This window comes from Polypterus senegalus, chromosome 7 (genome assembly GCF_016835505.1).
Source record: "Polypterus senegalus isolate Bchr_013 chromosome 7, ASM1683550v1, whole genome shotgun sequence".
NCBI classification, from domain to species: domain Eukaryota; kingdom Metazoa; phylum Chordata; class Cladistia; order Polypteriformes; family Polypteridae; genus Polypterus; species Polypterus senegalus.
Window position 1 is genome coordinate 10,332,875 of NC_053160.1, and position 25,187 is coordinate 10,358,061.

The following is a 25,187-nucleotide window of genomic DNA, read 5'->3' on the forward strand; positions in this document are numbered from 1 at the left end:
TGCAAGGCAGGAAACAAACCCCACACAGGGTGCCAGCCCACCGCAGGGCACACACACACACACGACAATTTAGGATTGCTAATTCACCTAACCTGCATGTCTTTGGGAGGAAACTCAAGCAGACATGGGGAGAACATGCAAACGCCACACAGGGAGGACCCGGGAAGCGAACCCAGGTCTCCTAACTGTGAGGCAGCAGCGTTACCACTGTGCCACCGTGCCGCCCTACATTGCATTATCAGAACTTTAATTAGCATTGTTGGGCTGGTATTGCTGACATGACTTTTCAATGTGGCGTAGTCGTCAGGAGCAGTCCCCCCAGGGATGGTGTTCCCTATTTTCAGAAAGGGGGACCCAGAAGGTGTGCTCCATCTATTGGGGGATCACACTTCTCAGCTTCCCTGGGAACACTTATGCCAGAGTACAGAGAAAGAGAATCTGCCCAGTCTTGAAACCTCCAATTCAAGAGGAACATTGCAGATTCCATCCAGGCCGTGGAACAGTCGACAATCTATTTGCCCTCATGAGGTTCCTAGAGGGACCTTGGAAGTACGCCCAAAAGGTCCACATGTTCTTCTAGATAACTAGTTTCTTGAGTAAACTGGGAGAAGCAAACAAAAGGCAAAACAAATGAAAATAAAAGTAAATTGAAGCGACCAAAACCCAGAGGCAAAATTCAAAGTCAAGTACCACGCAATAAATTGAACACCAGGCAAGACAAGAAAAGTAATCGCGTGAAAACTCAGCAATGTAAAGTAGAATTTTTATCTAAAGATCGGATAAGGCTCGGATCGTTTATGCCATCTGTTGATTAAGTCCAGGTCATGACCCCAGAGACCACACCCCTAAAAAAGTGGGATGTGACCCTGACAACGGTACACAATATGACTAGAGAAGTCGTATAACCGTGTTCCACAAGGTGACATCAAGGATGCACCAGGCAAGCATGGGAGCACCATAAGGTTTGGCATTTTCCTGCTCTCCTCTTCACTAGGCACCATCATCCCATCATATAGTTTCTCATATCGGTGCTATGCCAATGATACACAGCTGGGATATGCAGTTCCCTAGTCCGTAGCACCGTTACCTTTTCATTTACTATATTAGAGATATAGATAGATAGATATGAAAGGTACTATATGATAGATAGATAGATAGATAGATAGATAGATATGAAAGGTACTATATGATAGATAGATAGATAGATAGATAGATAGATAGATAGATAGATAGATAGATAGATAGATAGATAGATAGATAGATAGATAGATAGATAGATAGATGATACTCCCTAATTCACATACTCCAGCAGCAACATACTGATGAAAAACAATATTAAATTAAAGAGTAATAAAAATGCAGGTATAAAAGACAATGACTTTGTATAATATTAACGTTTACCCTCCAGGTGGAATTGAAGAGTTGCATAGTGTGGGGTCTCCTCAGTCTGTCAGTGGAGCAGGATGGTGACAGCAGTCTGTCGCTGAAGCTGCTCCTCTGTCTGGAGATGATCCTGTTCAGTAGGTGCAGTGGATTCTCCATGATTGACAGGAGTCTGCTCAGTGCCCGTCGCTCTGCCACGGATGTCAAACTGTCCAGCTCGGTGCCTACAATAGAGTCTGCCTTCCTCACCAGTTTGTCCAGGCGTGAGGTGTCCCTCTTCTTTGTGCTGCCTCCCCAGCACACCACCGCGCAGAAGAGGACGCTCACCACAACCATCTGGTAGAACATCTGCAGCATCTTATTGAAGATGTTGAAGGGCGCCAGTCTTCTAAGGAAGTATAGTCATCTCTGTCCTCTCTTGCACAGAGCATCAGTGTTGGCAGTCCAGTCCAATTTATCATCCAGCTGCACTCTCAGGTATTTATAGGTCTGCACCCTCTGCACAGTCACCTCTGATGATCACGGGGTCCATGAGGGGCCTGGTCCTCCTAAAATCCACCACCATCTCCTTGATTTTGCTGGTGTTCAGGTGTAGGTGGTTTGAGTCGCACCATTTAACAAAGTCTTTGATTAGCTTCCTATACTCCTCCTCCTGACCACTCCTGATGCAGCCCATGATAGCAGTGTCGTCAGCGAACTTTTGCACATGGCAGGACCCTGAGTTGTATTGGAAGTCTGATGTATGTTGGCTGAACAGAACCAGAGAAAGTCCAATCCCCTGCGGCGCTCCTGTGTTGGTGACCACAATGTCAGACCTGCAGTTCCCGAGACGCACATACTGAGGTCTGTCTGTAAGATGAGACTCCACACCCTGCTCGCTTCACTCGCCAACCCCTGGGTTTGGTTAACTGGATATACAATTTAAAGAGATTGTTATTTTCCTGGGAATTGTTACATATGCATTATTTTCACTTTTACTTTAAAACTTCAGTTAAAACAATATTTGGAATGAACTTTTCTTCAAGATCGCATTGAATTTTGATTCCGTGTTTGGACTTACTGTACATCGTGACAACACAACATATAACTGCCCGTTAGTGAATATCGTTTCTTTCTCTCTAATAAATAAACCGACTTTTTCAAATGTTTGTCCCTGTGATTTGTTATTTGTCATAGTAAAAGCTATTCTAACGGGAAACTGTAAACGTTTTAATACAAATGAAATGGCATATCAAGATCTCCTTAGTTGTCTAATGTTATCCACGGAAGATGTACTACATTACCTTTCTCGTTGCCTGTTAAAATTTTACATGTCAGAATGGTTCGACCAATTTTGAATACAACTAATCTCGTCCTATTGCATAGTCCATCGCTCAGACATAAATTATGCAATAACATTACGATACATCCTTCTTTCAACAGTAATTTGTGTGGTGGAAGACCGGACGGTGTTAAAGCTTGTAGATGTTCTTTGTGATATTGTTTTGATGTTTTCATCTTCAGCGGTGTGCTGTCGCCCTGCCCGGGATTTATTCCCTGCCTTGCCCACTGTGTTGGCTGGGATTGGCTCCAGAAGACCCCTGTCACCCTGTAGTTAGGATATAGCGGGTTGGATAAGGGATGGATGGATTTTTTTTTCTTCCGCACCATCACCACCAACTGTTTCAGCATAGTCTATTGATACGCATTTAACCAATCTGACGTGTAATCAACTGACAGTTTTTGCGTTCATTCATTTGACTTCATCATTTCTCGCTGACATAGTTAGATGAATGGGTGATTCTAAACTGGATCTTTGTAAGTGTGTGTGTGTGTGTGTGTGTGTGTGTGTGTGTGTGTTCATAAGTAAGCCCTTTAATGGATTGCTGTCTGTCCAGGTTAAATGCACCTAATGACCGTGCTCTTGTTTGAAAAGAGTTGTAAGTAGTGTGTGACTTGAAGGAATCTCATGATAAAAGTCACCGTCTCGCAGGACTTCCTTCCTAAATGTCTCTTCAAAATGTCACGTCTCGTCCCAAGATTTTTTTATTATAATAGTAAGATTGGGCGGCACGGTGGCACAGTGGGTAGCGCTGCTGCCTCGCAGTTAGGAGACCCAGGTTTGCTTCCAGGGTCCTCCCTGCGTGGAGTTTGCATGTTCTCCCCGTGTCTGCGTGGGTTTCCTCCGGGGGCTCCGGTTTCTTCCCACAGTCCTAAGACATGCCGGTTAGGTGGACTGGTGATTCTAAATTGGGCTTTGTGTGTCCTGCGGTGGGTTGGCACCCTGCCCAGGATTGGTTCCTACCTTGTGCCCTGGGATTGGCTCCAGCAGACCCCTGTGCTTGGATTCAGCAGGTTGGATAATGGATAGATAGTAAGATTGCTCTGTTATTTATTTGATTTGCTGAATTCTGTATCTCTGTCAGTGAGTGAGACTCAGGCCAAGGCTGTGTGCATTTCTGGGTTCTCCACCAAACAAATAAAGAAATCAGCATCCCTACCACGGTGTGAATCTGAGCAGCATCGCATAGCTGATACAACTGTTTCTTTGCAGGTGACGCGGCCCTGTTGGATTGATTGGGATGTGAACTCCAGCACACATTGGATGAGTATGAAGCAGAAGGGCTGAGGATCAACTCCTCTAAATCTGAGGCCATGGTCCTGAGTAGGAAAAAGATGCACTGCCCTCTCATCGTGGGAGGTGAATCACTGCCTAAAGTGGAGGAGTTTAAATATCTCAGGGTCCTGTTCACAAGTGAGGGGGGTAAATGGGTGGTGAGATCAACAGACGCCGCGTGGCAAACTCAGTTCTGTGGTCATTCTACCTGTCCACAGTGGTAAAGAACTTTAGTTCAGTTCAAAGTTTATTGTCATGTGCACAGTAAGGTAACACGTTTCCCTGTACAATGAAATTCTTTCTTTGCTGTCCACACCAAATGCCAATGGTTAACAAACCAATGTATAACAATAAACAGAAATAATAAGTGACAGATAGATAATAAGTAACAGAGGCAGCATAAAGTATAAAAACAGAATAGAAGTACAGGGTGGGCCATTTATATGGATACACCTTAATAAAATGGGAATGGTTGGTGATATTAACTTCCTGTTTGTGGCACATTAGTATATGTGAGGGGGGAAACTTTTCAAGATGGGTGGTGACCATGGTGGCAATTTTGAAGTCGGCCATTTTGGATCCAACTTTTGTTTTTTCAATAGGAAGAGGGTCATGTGACACATCAAACTTATTGGGAATTTCACAAGAAAAAACAATGGTGTGCTTGGTTTTAACGTAACTTTATTCTTTCATGAGTTATTTACAAGTTTCTCTTTGTTTACAGCCATTGACATGTCGCAGAGGTTAACACGTGAGGAGCGGATAGAAATTGTGTTGATGTCTGGTGAACGCAGTAACCGGGTCATTACAGCAGTTTTCAATGCAAGACACCCTACGAGACCACCCATCTCCCATGCTACAGTTAGCAAACTGCTTGCTAAGTTTTGTGAAACTGGTTCAGTGTTGGATTTGCCAAAATGTGGACGCATGAAAACTGTCACTAATGAAGAAACATCAGTGGCTGTCCTAGCTTCATTCAGCAAGAGCCCACAGCGTAGCACTCGCCGCATGTCACTGGAGAGTGGCATTAGTCGAACATCCCTTCGGCGGATATTAGCTACTCACAAATGGCACCCTTACAAACTCCAGCTACTGCAGCATCTCAATGAGGATGACCCAGATCGGCGCACTGAATTTGCAGAATGGGCAAAACAAAAATTGGAACAGGACCCTCAGTTTACGCAGAAGATTTTGTTCAGTGATGAGGCAAACTTTTATGTGAATGGTGAAGTTAACAAACAAAACCACCGCTATTGGTCTGACACTAACCCACATTGGATAGATCCTCCAAGACTGTTGGAACAAAAAATTGATGGTATGGTGTGGTATATGGGGTACAAAGATAGTGGGGCCATTCTTCATCAATGGAAACCTCAAGGCCACTGGATATGCGAAATTGCTACATGATGATGTGTTTCCCTCTTTATGCACTGAAGCTGGCACGTTCCCTGAGTTTTTCCAGCAAGATGGTGCACCACCACATTATGGGTGTCAGGTCCGAGCATTCCTAGATGAACAGTTTCCTGGAAAGTGGATTGGTCGTCGTGGGCCAGTTGAATGGCCCCCAAGGTCTCCCGATCTGACCCCCTTAGACTTTTATGCTGTGAAGATACGAGATGTGCAGCACCTGAAACTACGGATACTGGAAGCCTGTGCTAGCATTTCTCCTGCGGTGTTGCTATCAGTGTGTGAAGAGTGGGAGAAGAGGGTTGCATTGACAATCCAACACAATGGGCAGCACATTGAACACATTTTATAAGTGGTCAGAAACTTGTAAATAACTCATGAAAGAATAAAGTTACGTTAAAACCAAGCACACCATTGTTTTTCTTGTGAAATTCCCAATAAGTTTGATGTGTCACATGACCCTCTTCCTATTGAAAAAACAAAAGTTGGATCCAAAATGGCTGACTTCCAAATGGCCACCATGGTCACCACCCATCTTGAAAAGTTTCCCCCCTCACATATACTAATGTGCCACAAACAGGAAGTTAATATCACCAACCATTCCCATTTTATTAATGTGTATCCATATAAATGGCCCACCCTGTATAAAGTGTAATGTGCAGGTAGGTGTGTGATGGACAAGTCCAATACGGTCGTGTGAGGTCGATAGAATGAGGTGATCCGTTGTTATAAACTCCAGTCAGTTATTTAAGAGTCTAATGGCCTTGGGGAAGAAAGAGTTCTTTAGCCTGGAAGTCCTGTATTTTATACTTCATTACCTCCTGCCTGAGGGTAGAAGTGTGAACAGTTCGTGTTGGGGTGGGTGGGGTCCCTGAGGATCGAGGCAGTTCTCCTGCGGACTCTGCAGTTATAGATGCTCTGCAGAGAGGTCAGTGGGGTCCTGGTGATCTTCTCTGCAGGCGTTTGCGGTCCATAGCAGTAGTGTTGCCGTACCACACGGTGATGCAGCTGGTCAAGATACGCTCAACAATACAGCTGTAGAAGTTGACGAGGATCTTAGTTGACATACCAAACTTCCTCGGCCTCCTCAGAAAGTACAGTCGCTGTTGAGCCCTCTTAAGTGTCCAAGTGAGGTCCTCACTGATGTAGACGCCCAGGTATTTAATGCTGCTCACCCTCTCCACTTCAAACTCTTGGATGAACAGTGGCCAGTAAGGCCTCCTCTCCTTCCTCATGTCCACTATCATCTCCTTCGTCTTGTCTGTGTTGAGGGTGTGGTTGTTGTCCTCACACCATGACGCCAGACTGGCCACCTCCCTCCTGTCATTGCGGTGTCGTCTGCAAACTTTAGGATGATGTTATCTTTGTGGAGAGGCGACACAGTTGTGGGTGAACAGGGTGTAGAGGATGGGGCTGAGGACACATTTCTGTGGGGTGTCAGTGTTTCTGGCTGAAATCGTATTACCAATCCTGACAGACTGGGGCCTGCCAGTCAGAAAGTCTAGGAGCCAGTGACAGAGGGTGGGGTGCAGGCCAAGTGCAGACAGTTTATGGGGGACAACCGTGTTAAAGGTGGAGCTGTAGACAACAAAGAGCATCCTGATGTAGGACTCTTTGTTCTCCAGATGGGAGAGGGAATAAATAATAATGAAGGCGCTGACCCAGAAGGCAAAGCTCTTGATTTACTAGTCGATGTACTTTCTACATCCTTACCCTCACCTATGGTCTTGAGCCTTGAAACGGAGAGATCACGGGTACAAGTAGACGAAATGAGCTTTGTCTGCAGGATGTCTAGGCTCTTCCTAAGTGACAGAGTGAAAAGGACAGACATCGGGGATGCCAGGGGCCATGACCCGGCCGGGATACCAGGAGGGACCGGAAGAGGGTCAGAGCCCTGCCTGGATCACGTGGGGTTCGCTTTCCGGGTTGCTTTGGGGGCCACGGGTCAAGGGCATGGAAGCCTTTCCCTGTAGGGGCCCGTGGTCACCGCCAGGAGGCGCCCCGATGTCTTGGAGACCTGTTGCCCCAGCACTTCCGCCACACCAGGAAGTGCCGGGGGGAAGACGACAGGGGACACCTGGATGGCTTCCGGGTGCGCAGCCGGCACTTCTGCCACACAGGGGTGTGGCTAGTGCTAATTGCCGGGGAGCAGCTGGAGCCCATCCGGGTTCCCATAAAAGGGGCCGCCTCCCTCCAGTCATTAGTGGATGTCGGGTGGAAGTGGACAGAGCTGGAGAGAGGACAGGAGGCAGCCAGGACAAAGGCACAGAGACTGTGGGCCCTGGACTTTGGGGGATTCAGTGCCAGAGGTGCTGGGGTATTGTGAGTGCATGTGACTTTTGAACATTGGAAATTGTATATAGTGTAAATAAACAGTGTGTTGGGTGAACTTAAGATGTCCGTCTGTGTGTGTCCGGGCCAGCGTTCACACACCCTAGGCCAAGTTTATTAGTGAGCCAATCAACTGTTCGGTAGATAACCCTTTCTTAATTCAAGATGAATTGCAGACGTCTTGAAAAAGAAAGAAGGGCCAACACTGCAAATACTGACTCTTTGCGTAAACTTAATGGAATTGTCAATAAAAGCCTTTGGAACGTATGAAATGCTTATAATTCTACTTCAGTATACAATAGAAACATCTGACAAAAAGATCTAAAAACACAGAAGCAGCAAACTTTGTGAAAACTAAGGCCGGATTTATATTTCACGCGGCGCTACGCAAGCGTTGTAGCCTACTGTTTATACTTGCGCGTGTACTTTACGTAAATCTGGAGGAATCCACCAGGTGGCAGTGCGAGATATCATCATAGTGGGAACAGGTTTGGCTTCTCTGTGTTGTGAATTGCCTAGAACACCCATTAAATTCCGATGACAACTAACCACAATACCTCTGAAAAGGATTTTTTTTTGATTAAATCCAGGGATGTGTCCATTCCAGCAAGCATTGGGCAGGAGTGAGACACAATCCCTGGACGAGGCCTCAGCTCATTGCAAGGTGAATACAAGCACACACATACACTGGCGTCATTTTAGTGGCACCAAATCCCCAAATCTGGATGTCTTTGGAATGAAAGTGGAGCACACTGATGAAACACAGCAGGAAGACATGTACACTCCAGCGCTAACGCTCAGCCACTGTGTCACCCCCATGTGTGCAATTATTAACAGTATTCATTATTTAAACGAAATTAACAATTTATCTGTAAAATGTAATATGCAGGGTGAGGCAGAAAGGACGGACTTTTTTACAAAATCACAAAATTGTTAATTTTTTTTTACAAATAAATTTATTGACAGATTTGCGTTCATATTGAAATAGTATTTGACAAAATCAAGTGTGGAAAACAGCATCTCCCATGTGGTGTCCGTTATCACTGATACATTTCTGAAGGCGTTCATGGAAGTTGGCCTCTACTCTTTTCAACATCGCTCTGTCAATTTGGGCGACTTCCACGCGAATGGCTTCCTTCAGTTCCTCCAATGTACAGGGCTTATATTCGTATACATGTGCCTTGAGGTGACCCCACAAGAAATAATAAGAAGAAATGGATAAGTCAGGGGACTGAGGAGGCCAATGAATGTCACCAAACCTGGAAATGAGGTGACCAGGGAAGAGAGGGCGAATAACATCCATTGATGCTCTAGCTGTGTGGGCTGTCGCCCCCATCCTGTTGAAGCCACACACGCTGGATGGGAATACGTTTTCGTCGTAGTTCAGGTTAAAAGAAGTTGTTTATCATCTCAATATAGTGCTCTGAGTTCACGGTAACAGCATTCCCATTATCGTCTTTGAAAAAGTAAGGACCAACGACGAAGTTTTGTTCATAGCGCACCAAACTGTCACTTTAGGGGTACGTGCCGTTTGTGTAGCCCCCGGCAGTCTTTTGTTCATTAGTGTACCTCGTGTACAAAGTGCTTTAACCCAATGTTTTACGAGCGGGAATAGCTTTATTTCTGTGGATATTGAAATGGCAACGAAACTCACGCTGAACTGCGGTAATAGATTGGTTGTTCTTGACAAAATAGTCCTACGCAAAAATGCGGTGCTCTATCATCCATGGCTCCATGGCTTCAAATAAATAAAAAAATGCTACGACTTTGCGAACCTAACGCCTCCTACCGCACATCTGTCACTCCACCTAGTGGTGAGTTCTAGCCATTTCAAAGACGTCTGTCCTTTCTGCCTCACCCTGTACATACTTTAATGCTTTTCATCATGAAAGTGATATCAAGTATAAATCTAAGGATTCTAAATTTGCAGAGAGTTGGAATATCGTACATGCAATGTGCTCAGTGTGGCGATCTATTGCTGGCGATCCGCTGCTGTCAGGACCAGAGGAAGCCCTAGAAAAAAAGACGGCACAGAAGACGGTACGTGAGACTTTTAAAACGTATCGTGTCATTACGACTGGGAATATGCGACGCTTGAATATAAATGCACCACAAATGCATTTGTTTGTCGGCATTTTGCTTCACCACATCGAACCATTTATCAAACATTGAAGCATGTACACCGATCTCGTAGGATCCGCTTTCTGTCACATGTAGATAGTAACCAGAGACTCTGACATCACAATTCAGCACACTGCGCCCCCCAACTTTTTGCTGGTACTGCAACTCGTGCACGTGTCGCGTTAATTTCTGAGGACCTGCTCAGAGGACGCGTCAAATGAATGCTGAGAACACGTGGCAGCCATGATGCGGGCGCGTACGCGTTCTGAGTGTGAAGTATAAACGAACCCTAATACTTGTGTCATTTTCAAAACCTTTGGCCCCAACTGTACCGCCCGGTACTGTTGATTTTTCTCGCGCGTTACGTCTCTCGCCATTATTTTTCTCGCAAGTATTTATCTCACCTAAGCCTAATGCGTGAGTTACATACTCATAAGGAAAATAATGACGAGAAACATCTCGTGAGAAAAACAGCGGTCATCATACAGCCCTCCCCCTTTGTCCCAATCAACGATTTCCCATTGAAAGAAATGAAAGAAAACTCCCCCTGCCACTGCTTAGAGCACAACGTTTAATAATACTCTGTGCATGTCATAAATGTATGAGACAATCAAATCTCGATAAATAAAGTACATTGTATTCATTGCATGCAAAGTTGTGTTTACATGAATATTTCTGGGGAAGGCGGTCCATAGCTTTCATCAGATTCTTAAAGGGGGTCCATGACTCAAGAAAGGTTAAGAATCACTGCTTTATGGGCATGACCAGCTGGGAGGAGACCCTGGGGAGGGATTACATCTCCGAGATGGCCTGGGAACACTTTGGGGAAAGGGACATATGAGCCTCACTGCTAAGCTTGTTGCCTCCGCAGTTCAGTCTCAGAAAACCTTTGGAACATGAGAAATGAGAGAGAGAACATGAATTCATTTCTTTAGTAAACCTTTACATTGGATGAATAGTTTTAGCTTTAGATTGCATACATGCAAAAAGATTTTAAAATGAGTGAAAAAATGAGTCGTAAACATATAAAGCAGCACTATGGAACATTTATTAATGATTTAATTGTGAATGTTGCAATTCAGTATTACAAATAGTTCAGTTATCCTTTATGACTTTATGACTGCTGTTGGAATGTACACAGTGGAATAATGCATTGTGTTTTATATTTGTTGGTTAATTATTATTTAATGTGAAGGTGCAATACAGCAAATTCAATTTCATTACATTTTTAAAGCAGCCCAAGAAGCTCAATTTATAGGGCCGATTAATTCATTTTTCACGCTGTCAAACCTGCCGAGACGTTTGCCCTCTCCTCCTGCCCATCGCATCTCATCTTTAGCCATGCGGGTCGGCATAGATGTCCCTGTCCCCAGCTACAGATTCAAGCTCTTCCTGGGGGGAATTCCCAGGCTTTGGCAAGCCAGTCAAGACATACAGTCCCTCCAGAATGTCCTGGGTCTGCCGCAGGGTCTTCGTTCAGTGGGATGTCACTGAAGAAGGGGTGGGAGGGGCACCCTCACCCTCACCCTCACCCTCACCCTTATGACGTGACAAAACCATCCCAACGGGCTCTTCTTGAGCAAAAAATCTGTTCTAAGGCTCTCCCAAATCACTGAGTGTCTCACCCTGTCACAAAGTGTCAGCCCAGTCACTTCATTCCCGCCACTTGTACTCGAGATCTCCTTCTTTGTGGCCAGTCCCCACAATTCATGACCTTGGATGAAGAAGGAGAAAGATAGATTTATATGGACTGATAAACCAAGAATTTTACCTTTATTACCACCACAGACCACTACAGTGTCCGCAAAATTCCTGCAACTGCTCCAATCCACTTGTCAATCTCATGTAACCTCATCTCAGAATTGGATCCTGAAATACTTAAACTCCTCCAATTTCATCCAGCAGGAGTCCTGAGAGAGCAATAAATAAGACAAAGGACGTGTAAATGCATGCAAAGACGGAGTTCAAGACAAAAGGAACAAGAGCTAAATTGCTGTGCTCTCGTGAATATGGCTACTCGAGGTTGTCGCACTTCCCCTGACAGTTTTTAATACACAGTAGGGGCTCTGCCCCCTGCTCGCTTCGCTCGCCCATACCTGGGATTGGTTTCCCAGGTATATACAATTTAAAGAGATTGTTATTTTCATGGCAATTGTTACATATGCATTATTTTCACTCTTACTTTAAAACTTTTGTAAAAACAGTATTTGGAATTAACTTTTCCTCAAGATCGCATTGAATTTTGATTCCGTGTTTGGACTTACATCGTGACAATGCAATGCATAACTGCCCATGAGTGAATATCGTTTCCTTCTCTCTAATAAATTAAACGACTTTCTTGAATGTTTGTCCATGCTCTTTCTTCTTCGCTTTGTCGTTGACATATCATCTAGAACGTATAAAATTATTGTCCTGATAAAATTTATTAGAGCTGAGAGTGCAGGAAGCGTGTCTGACAAAAGCATTCACACGACTGAGGTTAAATGACCGTGGTCTTGTTTGAAAATAGTTGTAAGTAGGGCGTGACTTGAAAGAATCTCAGGTTAAAAGTCTCCGTCTCATGGGACTTCATACCGTGCCAGCATTTTTGTAATCTTTTAGTTCTTGCTGGCAACACGAATTAGACCAGTGGTCCTCAAACTGTGGGGCGGGCCCCCCTAGGGGGGTGCGAATATGTGAAATAAAGAAAACAAGAATCGAAAATATGAAAAACCCATCTATTGAAACCAAAACAAATTAACTTAAACTACATTCTGATACTAGAAAAATAAATATAGAGTTAGATAAATGTCGATAAAAGTTAAGTAGGTATAATAAAATATGCACCTATGATATATCATTAATTAAAAAATAACAAATTGGTATTAGTGGGCTCCTTTCAAAAAAACATTAGGGGGGGCGCGATTAAAACTGTTATGAAAACTCAGGTCGCAAATACTTAAAGGTTGAGAAAAGCTGAATTAAACGATGTACAAGTCTACGACTTAAAGTTTAAATCCGAACAATATATTCGATCTATTTTCGCTGTTCCGTTATTTCTCAGAGTAATAATTTCCGTTTGTTTGTGCTAATGCGATCTTTACTACCCTTTTTATGAGACATTGGAATTTTCGTACTTCCATGATTTCTAACCTGCTGTGCATGTGTACCGCGGCAAAATTTTTGAATTCTTTATGAATTTTGTCATTTACTCTTTGTCCTTTATATCTGGCCCCGGGTTTGGTTAAATTTCTTTCTTGCTGGACATATAACGCTGCTCGCGTTGTGAAGGGGGGGGAGAGGATGAAAGAACGCTAAGGAGATGCAGTCGGATCAGCTGCTGGCTTGATGCTGCTGCTGCTGGTAAGCTGCGTTTTCGTTTTTTGCTCATTTAAAAGCCTGTACTGCAGCTGTCCTTTTGTCTCGCGAGACGTCAGAGTGTCTTCCGAGAAGATCACATCTCGTCTCCCTCCCAAGATTTTTTTTTTATAATAGAGAAATGTGGGAACCATCTTGTGAAAAAAAAACAGCAGAGGAACATCACTGCCTTCGTGAAGAAAGTTTATTTCGCATAATTTGGAGTGAAACTTGGTGATCCCCTGTCGGAGTCGTGGGCTTCACATAAAGCCACTGTATTTGGGTGGAAGAGCTTTGACTGTGGTCCCAAGGTAAAAAAAAAACAAATAAATATTCGTTTTAGGGTGCCTATGGTCTGGAGGGAGCCCCCAGATAGGGAGACTTCTATTTTTGCTCTTGTAACTTCGAACGGTACAACCTGAAGAACAAACTTTGAGGCCATCATTGAAAATACGTTATATAGACAAAAGTATTGGGACCCACCTCTAAATTATTGAAAACCAGTGTTTCAGTCGGACCCCTTGCCACAGGTGTGTAAAATCAAGCACCAGGCCATGCCGTCTCCATTTACAAACGTTTGTCAAACAAAATGGGTCGTTCTGAAGAGCTCAGTGACTTCAAGCGTCGCACTGTGACAGGATGCCACCATTGCAATAAGACACTTTGTGAAATTTCATCCCTGCTCGATATTCCACGGCCAACTGGAAGTGGGATTACTGGAAAGTGGAAGCGTTTAGGAACAACAGCAACTTATTCACAAAGTAGAAGACCACGTAAACTAAACTAAACTAAACTAGTGGCAGTTCAAGGTGATGTTTTTAGATGGGTGCAGAATTGGCTCAGACACAGGAAGCAGAGGGTGATGGTGCGAGGAACCTCATTAGAATTGGGTGATGTTAAGAGTGGTGACCAGCAGGGAGCAGTGCTAGGGCTGCTGCTATTTTTAATAGATATAAATGACTTACAGTAGATAGGAATATAAGGAACAAGCTGGTTACGTTTGCAGATGATACCAAGATAGGTGGATTAGCAGATAATTTGTAATCCATTATATCATCACAGAAGGACTTGGATAGCATACAGGCTTGGGCAGATTTGTGGCAGATGAAATTTAATGTCAGTAAATGTAAAGAATTACACATAGGAAGTAAAATGTGAGGTTTGAATACACAATGGGCGGTCTGAAAATCGAGAGGACACCTTATGAGAAGGATTTAGGAGTCATAGTGGACTCTACGCTATTGACCGCCAGTCATTGTTCAGAAGCCATTAGGAAGGCAAACAGAATGTCAGGCTATATAGCGCCTTGATGTGTGCAGTAGAAGTCGCAGGAGGGTCTGCTCAACCTTTATAGCACTCTGTAACTTGGCTAATTCAGGGCTACAGGGGATGAGTTATGAGGAAAGATTAAAAGAGCTGAGGCTTTAAAGTTCAAGGAAAAGACGATTAAGAGGAGACCTGACTGAAGTGTTTAAAATTATGAAGGGAATTAGTGCAGTGGATCAGGATGGTGACTTTAAAATGAGTTCATCAAGAACACGAGGACATAGAAGGGTAAATTTCGCACAAACATTAGGAAGTTTTTATTCACACAAAGAATGATAGACACTTGGAATAAGCGACCAAGTACATGCAGGTTAGGTTCATTGCCGATCCTAAATTGTCCGTAGGGTGTGCTTGGTGTGTGCCCGGCGGTGGGCTGACGTCCTGCCTGGGGTTTGTTTCCTGCCTTGCGCCCTGTGTTGGCTGGGTTGGCTCGAGCAGATCCCCGTGACCCTGTAGTTAGGATATAGCGGGTTGGATAATGGATGGATGGATGGATTTGAAAGGAATACGTCATCTAAATGAAGATTGAATAGATTCTTACCAGTGATCGGAGCATTTTTTTCCTTGCCTTCTGTGGGAAAACCTTACATGATGGGGGGAAAAATGGATGTTATTTTTGAATTCAGCTCCCCAAAAAACATAAGGAACAGCTGAAATTGTGAAGACCATTTTCAAGTCATTGAATTTTTGCAGGCCTGTGAATTGCTCATTCTGACATGGGTTTCCCTGAGAAGCACCGGGACACAGCAGTTTAGACCCTTGCAGTTCATTCTACTAGTAAAGTTCACACCAGGATATTAAAGTTATCAAGCAGCCTGATGCTCATCGTATGGCAGGAGGTTCACGTGTTGTAAGCCTTCTAAAATCACAAGCAGACGTGGATTCTGCTCTTCCATATCACTCTCCCATTTTTTTTATACAGCTCAGTCACATGGAGCAGTGTGACTCGGGCATTGATTGATAGGACACAATCAGGTGGGGCGGAGCCAAAGGAGGCCACATAAAAAAAACAGCACAGTCAGAGGCTGAGCTCAAAAGTCATCTGGAACTCGGCTTCACTCATAACGTAAAAAATGAAACTGCTGCTGCTGTTTGGCCTTTGCTGCACCCTTTCCTTCAAAGGTAACATCTTCACATTCGGTCGAAAATACCTTTCACGGCTTTGTGACCATGTTTTAATATAATACTAGAACTGTGGGAGATAACATTGGTGATTTTTAAGGGTTTCGAGTCCTGTCTCCTTTTTAGGGGTGTGCTTATCAGCATATCTTGAGTGCTTTTAATTTACTATTTATACATAACAGAATTGAAAGAAATGTATGTCATCTAACTAAAGACGTATTTCAGCTCTCTCAATTAGATTACTAGTGGGTTATATCTGTTATGGGAATATACAGTAGAATAAGTAATTCTTTAATTCTGCAGTGGGTTGGCACCCTGCCCGGGATTTGTTTCCTGCCTTGCGCCCTGTGTTGGCTGGGATTGGCTCCAGCAGACCCCTGTGACCCTGTGGTTGGGATATGGCGGGCTGGAAAATGGATGGATGGATTGATGTCATCTAACTAAAGACATATTTCAATTCTCTCAATTCGATTACTAGTGGGTTATATCTGTTATGGGAATATAGAATAAATAATTCTTAAATTCTGCAGTGGGTTGGCGCCCTGCCCGGGATTTGTTTCCTGCCTTGCGCCCTGTGTTGGCTCCAGCAGACCCCTGTGACAGTGTAGTTAGGATATAGTGGGCTGGATAATGACTGACTGAATGACTAATTATTAAATTATGGAGCAAAAATTATCTTTCAAAAACACCATTCAATGAGAATACAGCTGAAGTGAGAAGTTTCTATAAACTTGGGGTGAATTCTTTAAAACTCACTTTATAAGCCCTCCACAGATTTTATACTAACAAGCTATAAATTTGGAATATCGTTTAAGATGTCTGCTTTGTGATGGGTGAAAGTCCTTTTTTCCGACATGGTTCACATACCTCAGAATGTTTCATGTTTTATTAATTCTTTCACAATTCCAAGGGGGGTCACTTTATTAATATTTCATAGCGTTGCCTAAAAATAGTCTCGGGTCACCTTCCATGAGTTTCTCACAATAAGTTGCTGGAATTCTGGCCCACTCCTCCAGAGGTCTGGTGTGACTGGGACAGATTCGTAGGCCCCTCACTCGCAGACGCTCTTTCAGTTCAGTGCTTTGTGATGGCCACTCCAATACCTTGACCTTATTGTCTTTAAGCTATTTTGTCACCACTTTGGAGGTCTCCTTAGGGTCCTTGTCCATTTGGGAGACCCATTTGTGACTGAGCTTCACACTCCATCATTTTCCTCCTTCCTCATGATGCCATCAATTTTGTGAAGTGTGCCAGTCCTTCCTACAGCCCACACAACATGATGCTCCCACTCCCATACTTCATGGCTGAGATGGTGTTCTTTGGCTTGCAAGCCTCAAATATAACGATGGTTGTGATGGCCATACAGCTCAATCTTGGACTCATCAGATCAGAGGACATTTCTCCACTTTGACCCCATATGCCATTGCAAACCACAGTGTGGCTTTTTGCTGGTGGCTTTGGAGCAGTGGCTTCTTCCTTGCTGAGGTGATGTCGATGTCGAACTAGCTGTGCTGTGGATATCGATACTTATCTACCTGTGTCCTCCAGCATCTTCACAAGCTCCTTTACTGCTGTCCTGGGATTGATTTGCACTTTTCATGCCATTCTTCTCTAGGAGACAAAATGCATCTCCATCCTGAGTGGCATGACTGCTGGATGGTCCCATGGTGTTTATACTTCCATATTATTGTTTGTACAGATGAATGTGGAACCTTTAGGTGTTTAGAAATTGTTCCCAAGGATGAACCAGATGTGTAGAGGTCCACTGTTTTTTTTTCTGAGGTCTTTGCTGATTTCTTTTGATTTTCTCATTAAGTCAAGCAGAGGCAGTGAGTTTGACGGTCAGCCTTAACATCCATCCACATGTTGACTCCAATTACCGTATATACTCACGTTTAAGTTCTCCTGCAGATAAGTCAGGGCTTGATTTTACCGTATAATTTCCGGTATTTTATAATGTCGGTTGTATAAGTCGAATGCGGAAAAGTCACGCTATTTATCCAAGAGATTATGATATGCCAGCGCCCACCTGAGAGAGGAACCACGTAGCATACAGCCTTTATTTTCTATGTATTGTGCCTACGTGACCACACGGTAATACCCGAACTATTCTGAAATGACGTTTGCACTGATTTGTGTTTTTTGTATCTCACACCTTCATATACCTTTATCATAAGAGCATCCCTTATCTACGGTGGAGCGTTCGATCAGAAGAAAATATGAAGCTGGTTTGAAATTAAACGTCGTTGGAGTGGTTAACAAAATTGGTAACTGCACTGCTGCAACAAAATTTGATGTGTCGGATAAACTGGTACAAGATTGGAGTAGGCAAGAAGATGTAAAAAAAAAGAAAAAATTAAATGTATTTTTGAATGGGCATATAAGTCGGGGTCTGATATTATGATCGATTTTTCAGGTTTCTAGACCCGACTTATACATGAGTATATAATGTAAGCTAACTGGCTATCAAACGGCATGGTGGCACAGTGGTAGCGCTGCTGGCTCACAGTTAGGAGACCTGGGTTCACTTCCCGGGTCCTCCCTGCGTGGAGTTTGCATGTTCTCCCCGTGTCTGCATGGGTTTGCTCTGGTTTCCTCCCACAGTCCAACGACATGCAGGTTAGGTTCATTGGCGATCCTAAATTGGCCCGTGTGCCCTGTGGTAGGCTGGCACCCTCCCCAGGGTTTGTTTCCTGCTCTGGGATTGGCTCCAGCAGACCCCCATGACCATGTAGTTGGACAATGACAATACAGTGGGTTGGACAATGACTAACTGGCTATCAGAATCTCATCGTCTAAAGGCTTGACATCATTTTCTGGAATTTTCCAAATTGTTTAAAGGCACAGTTAAGAAAGAGTATGTAAATACACTTCCAATCATTCAATTAATCATTCATCACAGAAGGACTTGGACAGCATACAGGCTTGGGCAGATTTTTAGCAGATGAAATTTAATGTCAGTAAATGTAAAGAATTACACACAGGAAGTAAAAATGTGAGGTGTGAATACACAATGGGCGGTCGGAAAATCGAGAGTCCACCTTATGAGAAGGATTTAGGAGTCATAGTGGACTCTAAGCTATCAACTTCCAGACAGCATTCAGAAGCCATTAAGAAGGCTCACAGAATGTCAGGTTATATAGCGCCTTGATGTGTGCAGTAGAAGTCACAGGAGGCTCTGCTCAAGCTTTATAACACACTGGTGAGGCCTCATCTGGAGTACTGGGTGCAGTTTTGGTCTCCAGGCTACAAAAAGGACATAACAGCACTAGAGAAGGTCCAGTAGTAGAGCAACTAGGCTGACTGAGGGGCTACAGGGGATGAGTTATGAGGAAAGATTCAAAGAGCTGAGCCTTAAAGAGATTAAGAGGAGACCTGACTGAAGTGTTTAAAATTATGAAGTGAATTAGTCCAGTGGATCGAGACTGTGACTTTAAAATGACTTAATCAAGAACACGGGGACACAGTTGGAAACTTGTTAAGGGTAAATTTCACATAAACATTAGGAAGTTTTTCTTAACACAAAGAACGATAGACACTTGGAATAAGCGACCAAGTAGTGTGGTAGACAGTAAGACTTTAGGGACTTTCAAAACTCGACTTGATGTTTTCTTGGAAGAAATAAGTGGACAGGACTGGCGAGCTTTGTTGGGCTGAATGGCCTGTTCTCGTCCAGATTGTTCTAATGTTCTGATATTTGTGACCCAGTGGAATTGTGATGCAGTCAATGAAAAGTAGAAATATTCTGAGGTCTGTGAACATTGTTGGAAAAGATTACTTCTGCCCTGCACAAAGTGGATGTGTAAAAACGATACTCCAAATGTATAGTTTGTTGGTTTAAAATCTGTCGAGGGCTTATAAAGTGAGTATTAAACAATTCACCCCAAGTGTATGGAAACTGCTGACTTCACTGTACTTATTATGATTAGTGATGAGGAATAATGAATGAACACCACAAAAGCCACGTTGAAAATTAAACCTGAAATTGCAGAAATGTTCAATTTCACCAGACTTTGGCAAAATGTATTGAAGTGAATGGGGACTTGGAAACTGAACTCGTTTTGAGTGATTATAATCAAGCAGTGTTCTTTTCAAATGTCCCATCGGTGCTAGAGTGTTACGTTTCAGCCAAAGTTTTTCCCCTGGCTGTGGTTCAGATTCATATTTAGGGTCTTTTTTGTTCATTTTTTGATTCTGGTTTATACGGTTATATCTCTTATTTGTTTTGTGTATAATGTGATTTCTATGTATCCATGCCAGCATAAGCATGTTTCACGTACCTTGTGGGTCGTTCCTCCTGTGCACCTCTGTCAAGCTCTGTATAAACTGAGGAAAGCACTTTGTAGCTACATTTTTTGTATGAAAATGTGCTATATAAATAAATGTTGTTGTTGTTGAAACAAAGAGTCCCCTGCAGTTCATTGAATGTGCTTTTTGGATTTAGTGAGTTTTAATCTATGCTCTGTTTTGGACTTGGCTTTCTGAATTCGTATTTTTGGGACTTGTCTGCCTTGTATTTCCAACTCCTCCTTGGCCTTCTGTGCTCCTCGGACAGAGCATTTCTGAGAAATAAATCTTTTGTAAACATTCTTCATTTGTGCATTTTTGAGTTTACAACCTGGAGGTGGACAAATTGCTCCACTTGTAAGGCTTTTTTTGCTACTTTTTGTGACTTTGGGGTAGGAACTCACTAATTTATGTCATAGAGAAGTGTCTGTCGACTATACTGGATGAGTTATTGTGAGCTATGAGGCAGTTGTGCTAACGACTGCGCCACTGTGCCTCAAACAGCAGTAGATGCAGAGAGAATGATAATCACAAACAAAATGCAACAAAAAAACACAAACCAGTAATAAGTGAAAAAAATGCCATTGTGCTCACAGAGTTCCAGTCTTCAGGGCACTGATTGGTCATGCCTCAAAGTGGCGGTAAGGAACTGGCATGTTTCAGCTGGCATGTTTTTTTTTCTGATCTCTCTGTGCATATACTTCATACTTCTTCTGTCATCAACAAGATAGAAACTTTCTACTGTATGTTCTTTAAATCTTTCCTTATCATAATTATGTATATGTATTTTCTGACTCTGGTAGGGTGAGGGGTCAAGCTCCTTTAAGGTTGGTTTTGATTGCTGCCATGATGTGTGGCTGATTGTGCACACATTCAGACCACACCCACTCCCCCTATATGGATCTGTCATGTGGCTGGTGGGCGGGCTGGGCTCGAAGATCGGTTTGCAGTACTGTGCTCTATTTCTACTTTAAAGTGCCGTCAGAGCATGTGTTGCATAGACATACTGTCTCTGTCGCTACCTGATCTGAGCTACATAGCAAGGACCATAACATGCTTGATCCAGCAGTGAAGACACAACTTCAGAATATTTTCATAATATCCTCATTGTGGTCAGCTAATGTATCCCTCAAATGAAAATTCTGTGAGTTTTATTTTTTTTAAATGAGTTTGAGTAATCCGGCTGGAGCACCGATTGGGTAGTGGTGTCACACGTGCATAAAGCAGATTGGGCAGCGGTGTAAAATGTAAGGACGAGTCTGCTTTAAGTTCACTGGTGTGAAAGTTCGATGCATACGTGATCGTGTATTGACATCCCCTTCCAACGAGGCTGCTACAGCTCCCTGATGTCACACTAATCATGCAAAGCATCATGGGGCTTGTGGGGTAAAAAAGTTAGTTCAAGTCAGCCGCACATCGAATTTCCAGGAAAATAAATAAGGTGTTACAGATGGCCGGGGCCCTTGCCTGGCCTGGACGCCTCTTCCTTTTATGGTCCAGGGGAACAAGCATGGACAGAGCATTACCTCTGCTAGATGGCAGCCCCCTTGGGTGGCAGCAGTGCCTCTGACTCCTGCAGGGCTTCATGGGAAATGGAGTTGGATACAGCCCTAATGGGACCCAGAGGTGCTGCCAGTGGGCGCTGCAGCTGTTCCTGAGCCTGTGTGGGTGATTTTTCCGGGTGACTTACTGTACATAAGGGGCCAACAGAGACCACACAGTGAGCCAGAGTCAGGAGGAGGGAGACAAACCTTGTTGAGGAGTGGAGGAGAAAAGAGAAGGAGAAGAAGAACAAAAAAGGTTTTGTGTATCGTGACTCAAGTGGATTGGACTATGTTGTGCCTGGGAATCAAGGAAAGCATTTCCCACGAGGTGAAGAAAAATAAAATCTGTGTGCTTTTGTAATTGTGTGCCTCCTGTGTCTGTCTGTGTCGGGTTGGATGTCTGGCATGCCCACTAGTGGTTTTGTCACAAAGGCTACCAGCAAATGCCAAATCCATAACAAATGGTGAAGTGTTTCCAATGCTTGGCGCTGCGGATGTAGCACTCTCTCAGCAGTCTTCTTTCCTTTACTGATGTTGCAAACAGCATTCCAAACTTCTTACCACAACATCGAGACACTCCAGCAGCTCCTCAGAAGAGTTCATCAAGCCCATGTTGGATGTCCACTGCATTCAGAGCTTTGGTAGGTCAGTACTTACCCACTGTAGGTCTTCTCCTCATCCCCCTTCTGACACCAATGTTGCTCCTACTGGCCCCATTGATTCTTCTCTTCTTTACGTGGCTCTTTTAGTTAGCTCATTGGCCTTAGAAGGACCAGTCTCTGTTGCTGCACTAGCTGGAATTCTTATGCAGTTTTGACTGGTGTACTGGGTATCCTGCAGCTGGCACTGAAACTGCTTGTAGGCACAATGGAATGCCAGCTCATACTGTGGTGACTCTTGTCCAGGCTGATGCGGCTTGTCAGCACATGTTATTACGTAAAGTGAATATCATGTTGATGAATTTTCTTTCTCTTTTTAGTGAGTGCAAGGAGATGTCTCCAGTGTGCAGCTCTATCATGGTATTCATGCCGCAGCATTGAAGTGAACTGCACGAGTGACGCTCCTGTCTGTTCAACAATAATCGGCGTAGACGTGACATGTGAGTAGAAAAATGTGCTGCTGATTTAATCCCTGTTGACATTTAAATTACTTCTACCATTGTGAAGAGTACAATACAATTTTAAAACAAGTGTAACTAAATCAACAGATGAGTTTGTTAGCAATCAGCTTCTGTATTCTCACTCATGTTGTCCAAAAACATTCACTTTATCTGATAACCACCTCAGAGGCAAGCTGGAACAACATGTGAAGTCTGGGGCAAATCAAAAAAGCAGGTTCCGAGCACCTGACCATTAGGATTCTACATGTTCAGAAATCTCAGAAAGATGAAAGGTCTCAGACATGGTCTGATCCAAAAGCCTAGGCCTCACTACAATCAAAGCAGCCAAGCCCCAAACTCAAGATTCTGGCTTATGGCTTGTACAGGCCCAATAAGTGGAGCAAAGGCTTTAGAGACAAAAAATATCTTCAAAAGGAGGGAAGAAAACCAAAAAAATGTAAAAATCTGGACCAGAAAAATAAACAAACTTACATTAATATTCAAAGGCCTATTCCAAACTCAAGAATTCTACAAAAGAAAAAGGAAACAAAAATATTGGAATGATCACCCCTTATTGACATGGACTTCCTCTCTCATCACAAAGACATACGTGAATCAAAATTCACCTGAGAGTGAGTGGCTGTGCCTTTCATTGGGCTGTTATTCAATCCAAGATTAGTCCTTGCATCTGATACTGAGGTGTCTACAAGAGGTTAACACTTCAGAGGTAGAGCTGGGATCACAGAGCCACAAAATGTTTCAACCACATACATTAGAACATTACAACAATAGAACAATCTGGAGGAGAACAGGCCGTTCAGCCCAGCAAAGCTCACCAGTCCTATCCACCTGATTCCTCCAAAATAACATCAAGTCCCTAAAGTCCTAACTGTCTACCACACTTCTTGGTCACTGTGATTCTCTACGTGAAGAAAAACTTCCTGATGTTTGTGTGAAATTTACTCTGAGCTAGTTTCCAACTGTATCCCTGTGTTCTTGATATAGTCATTTTAAAGTTACAGTCTTGATCCACCATGCTATTTCCCTTCATAATTTTAAACACTTCAATGAGGTCTCCTCTTAATCTTCTTAAAGCTCAGTTCTTTGAATCTTCCCTCATACCTCATCCCCTGTAGCCCCTGGAATCGGCCTATTTGCTCTTCTCCTGGACCTTTTCTGGTGCTGTTATGTCCTTTTTGTAGCCTGGAGACCAAAGCTGCACACAGGACTCCAGATGAGGCCTTACCAGTGTGTTATAAAGCTGGAGCCGAACATCTTGGGACTTGTACTGCACACATCAAGGCGCTATATAACCTGACATTTTGTTAGCCTTCTTAATGGCTTCTGAACACTGTCTGGCAGTTGATAGTGTTGAGTCCACCATGACTCCTAAATTCTTCTCATAAGGTGGACTCCTATATGTAATACTTTACATTTACTTAAAGATAAACTCCACACATCAAGGCGCTATATAACCTAATATCCTATTAGATGTTTTGATCACTTCTGTCCTCTGCCTACACATAGACAATAACCAGTCCACTATGACTCCCAGGTCCTTCTCAATGGAGACCAAAAGTGCACCCAGTACTCCAGATAAGTACACCAGTGTGTTATAAAGCTTGAGCAGAACCTCCTGTGACTTGTACTCCACACATCAAGGCACTAAATAACCTGACATTCTGTTAGCTTTCTTAATGGCTTCTGAACACTGTCTGGTAGTTGAAAGTGACAAGTCCACCGCGACTCCTAAATCCTTCTGCTGTATTTTCAATTTTCAGACCTCCCGTTGTGTATTCAGTCCTAACATTTTTACTTTCTACGTGTCATAATTGCATTTACTAACACTAAATTTCATCTGCTGCAGATCTGCCCAAGCCTGTATGCTGTCCAGGTCCCTGTGTGGTTATTCAATAGATTCTCAATTTTCTGCCCATCCACCTATCTTGGTATTATCTGCAAGCTTAACCAGCTTATTATTTATATTCCTATCTAAATCATTTATTTATATTGAAAATAGCAGCAGCCCCAGCACTGACCCCTACTGGACATCACTCTTAACGTCGGCCAATTCTGATGAGGTTCCTCGCACTATCACCCTCTGCTTAATGTGTCTGAGCCAATTCTGCACCCACCTACACACCACAACCTGAACTGCCACTTCTTTTAGTTTGATGCCCACCCTCTCATGTGACACCTTATCAAATGCTTTCTGAAAGTCCAGATAAATAATCTCATCTGCTCTACTCTGGTTGTATCCATTTGTTGCCTTCTCATAGAATTCTAACATGTCAGTAAAACACGGCCTCCTTCTTCTGACTGTTCCTAATAACTCCTGTCCTTGCCATGTGTTGCTCAGTCTTATCTATACTAATAAAAGGCAAAGCCCTCACTTACTGACTGACTGACTGACTGACTGACTCACTCACTCACTCACTCACTCACTGACTCACTCACTCATCACTAATTCTCCAAATTCCCGTGTAGGTAGAAGGCTGAAATTTGGCAGGATCATTCCTTACAGGTTACTTACAAAAGTTAAGCAGGTTTCATTCCGAAATTCTACACGTAACGGTCATAACTGAATCCTACTTACGTACATATATACGTCCATAGCCTGCAGCTCAGTCGCCGT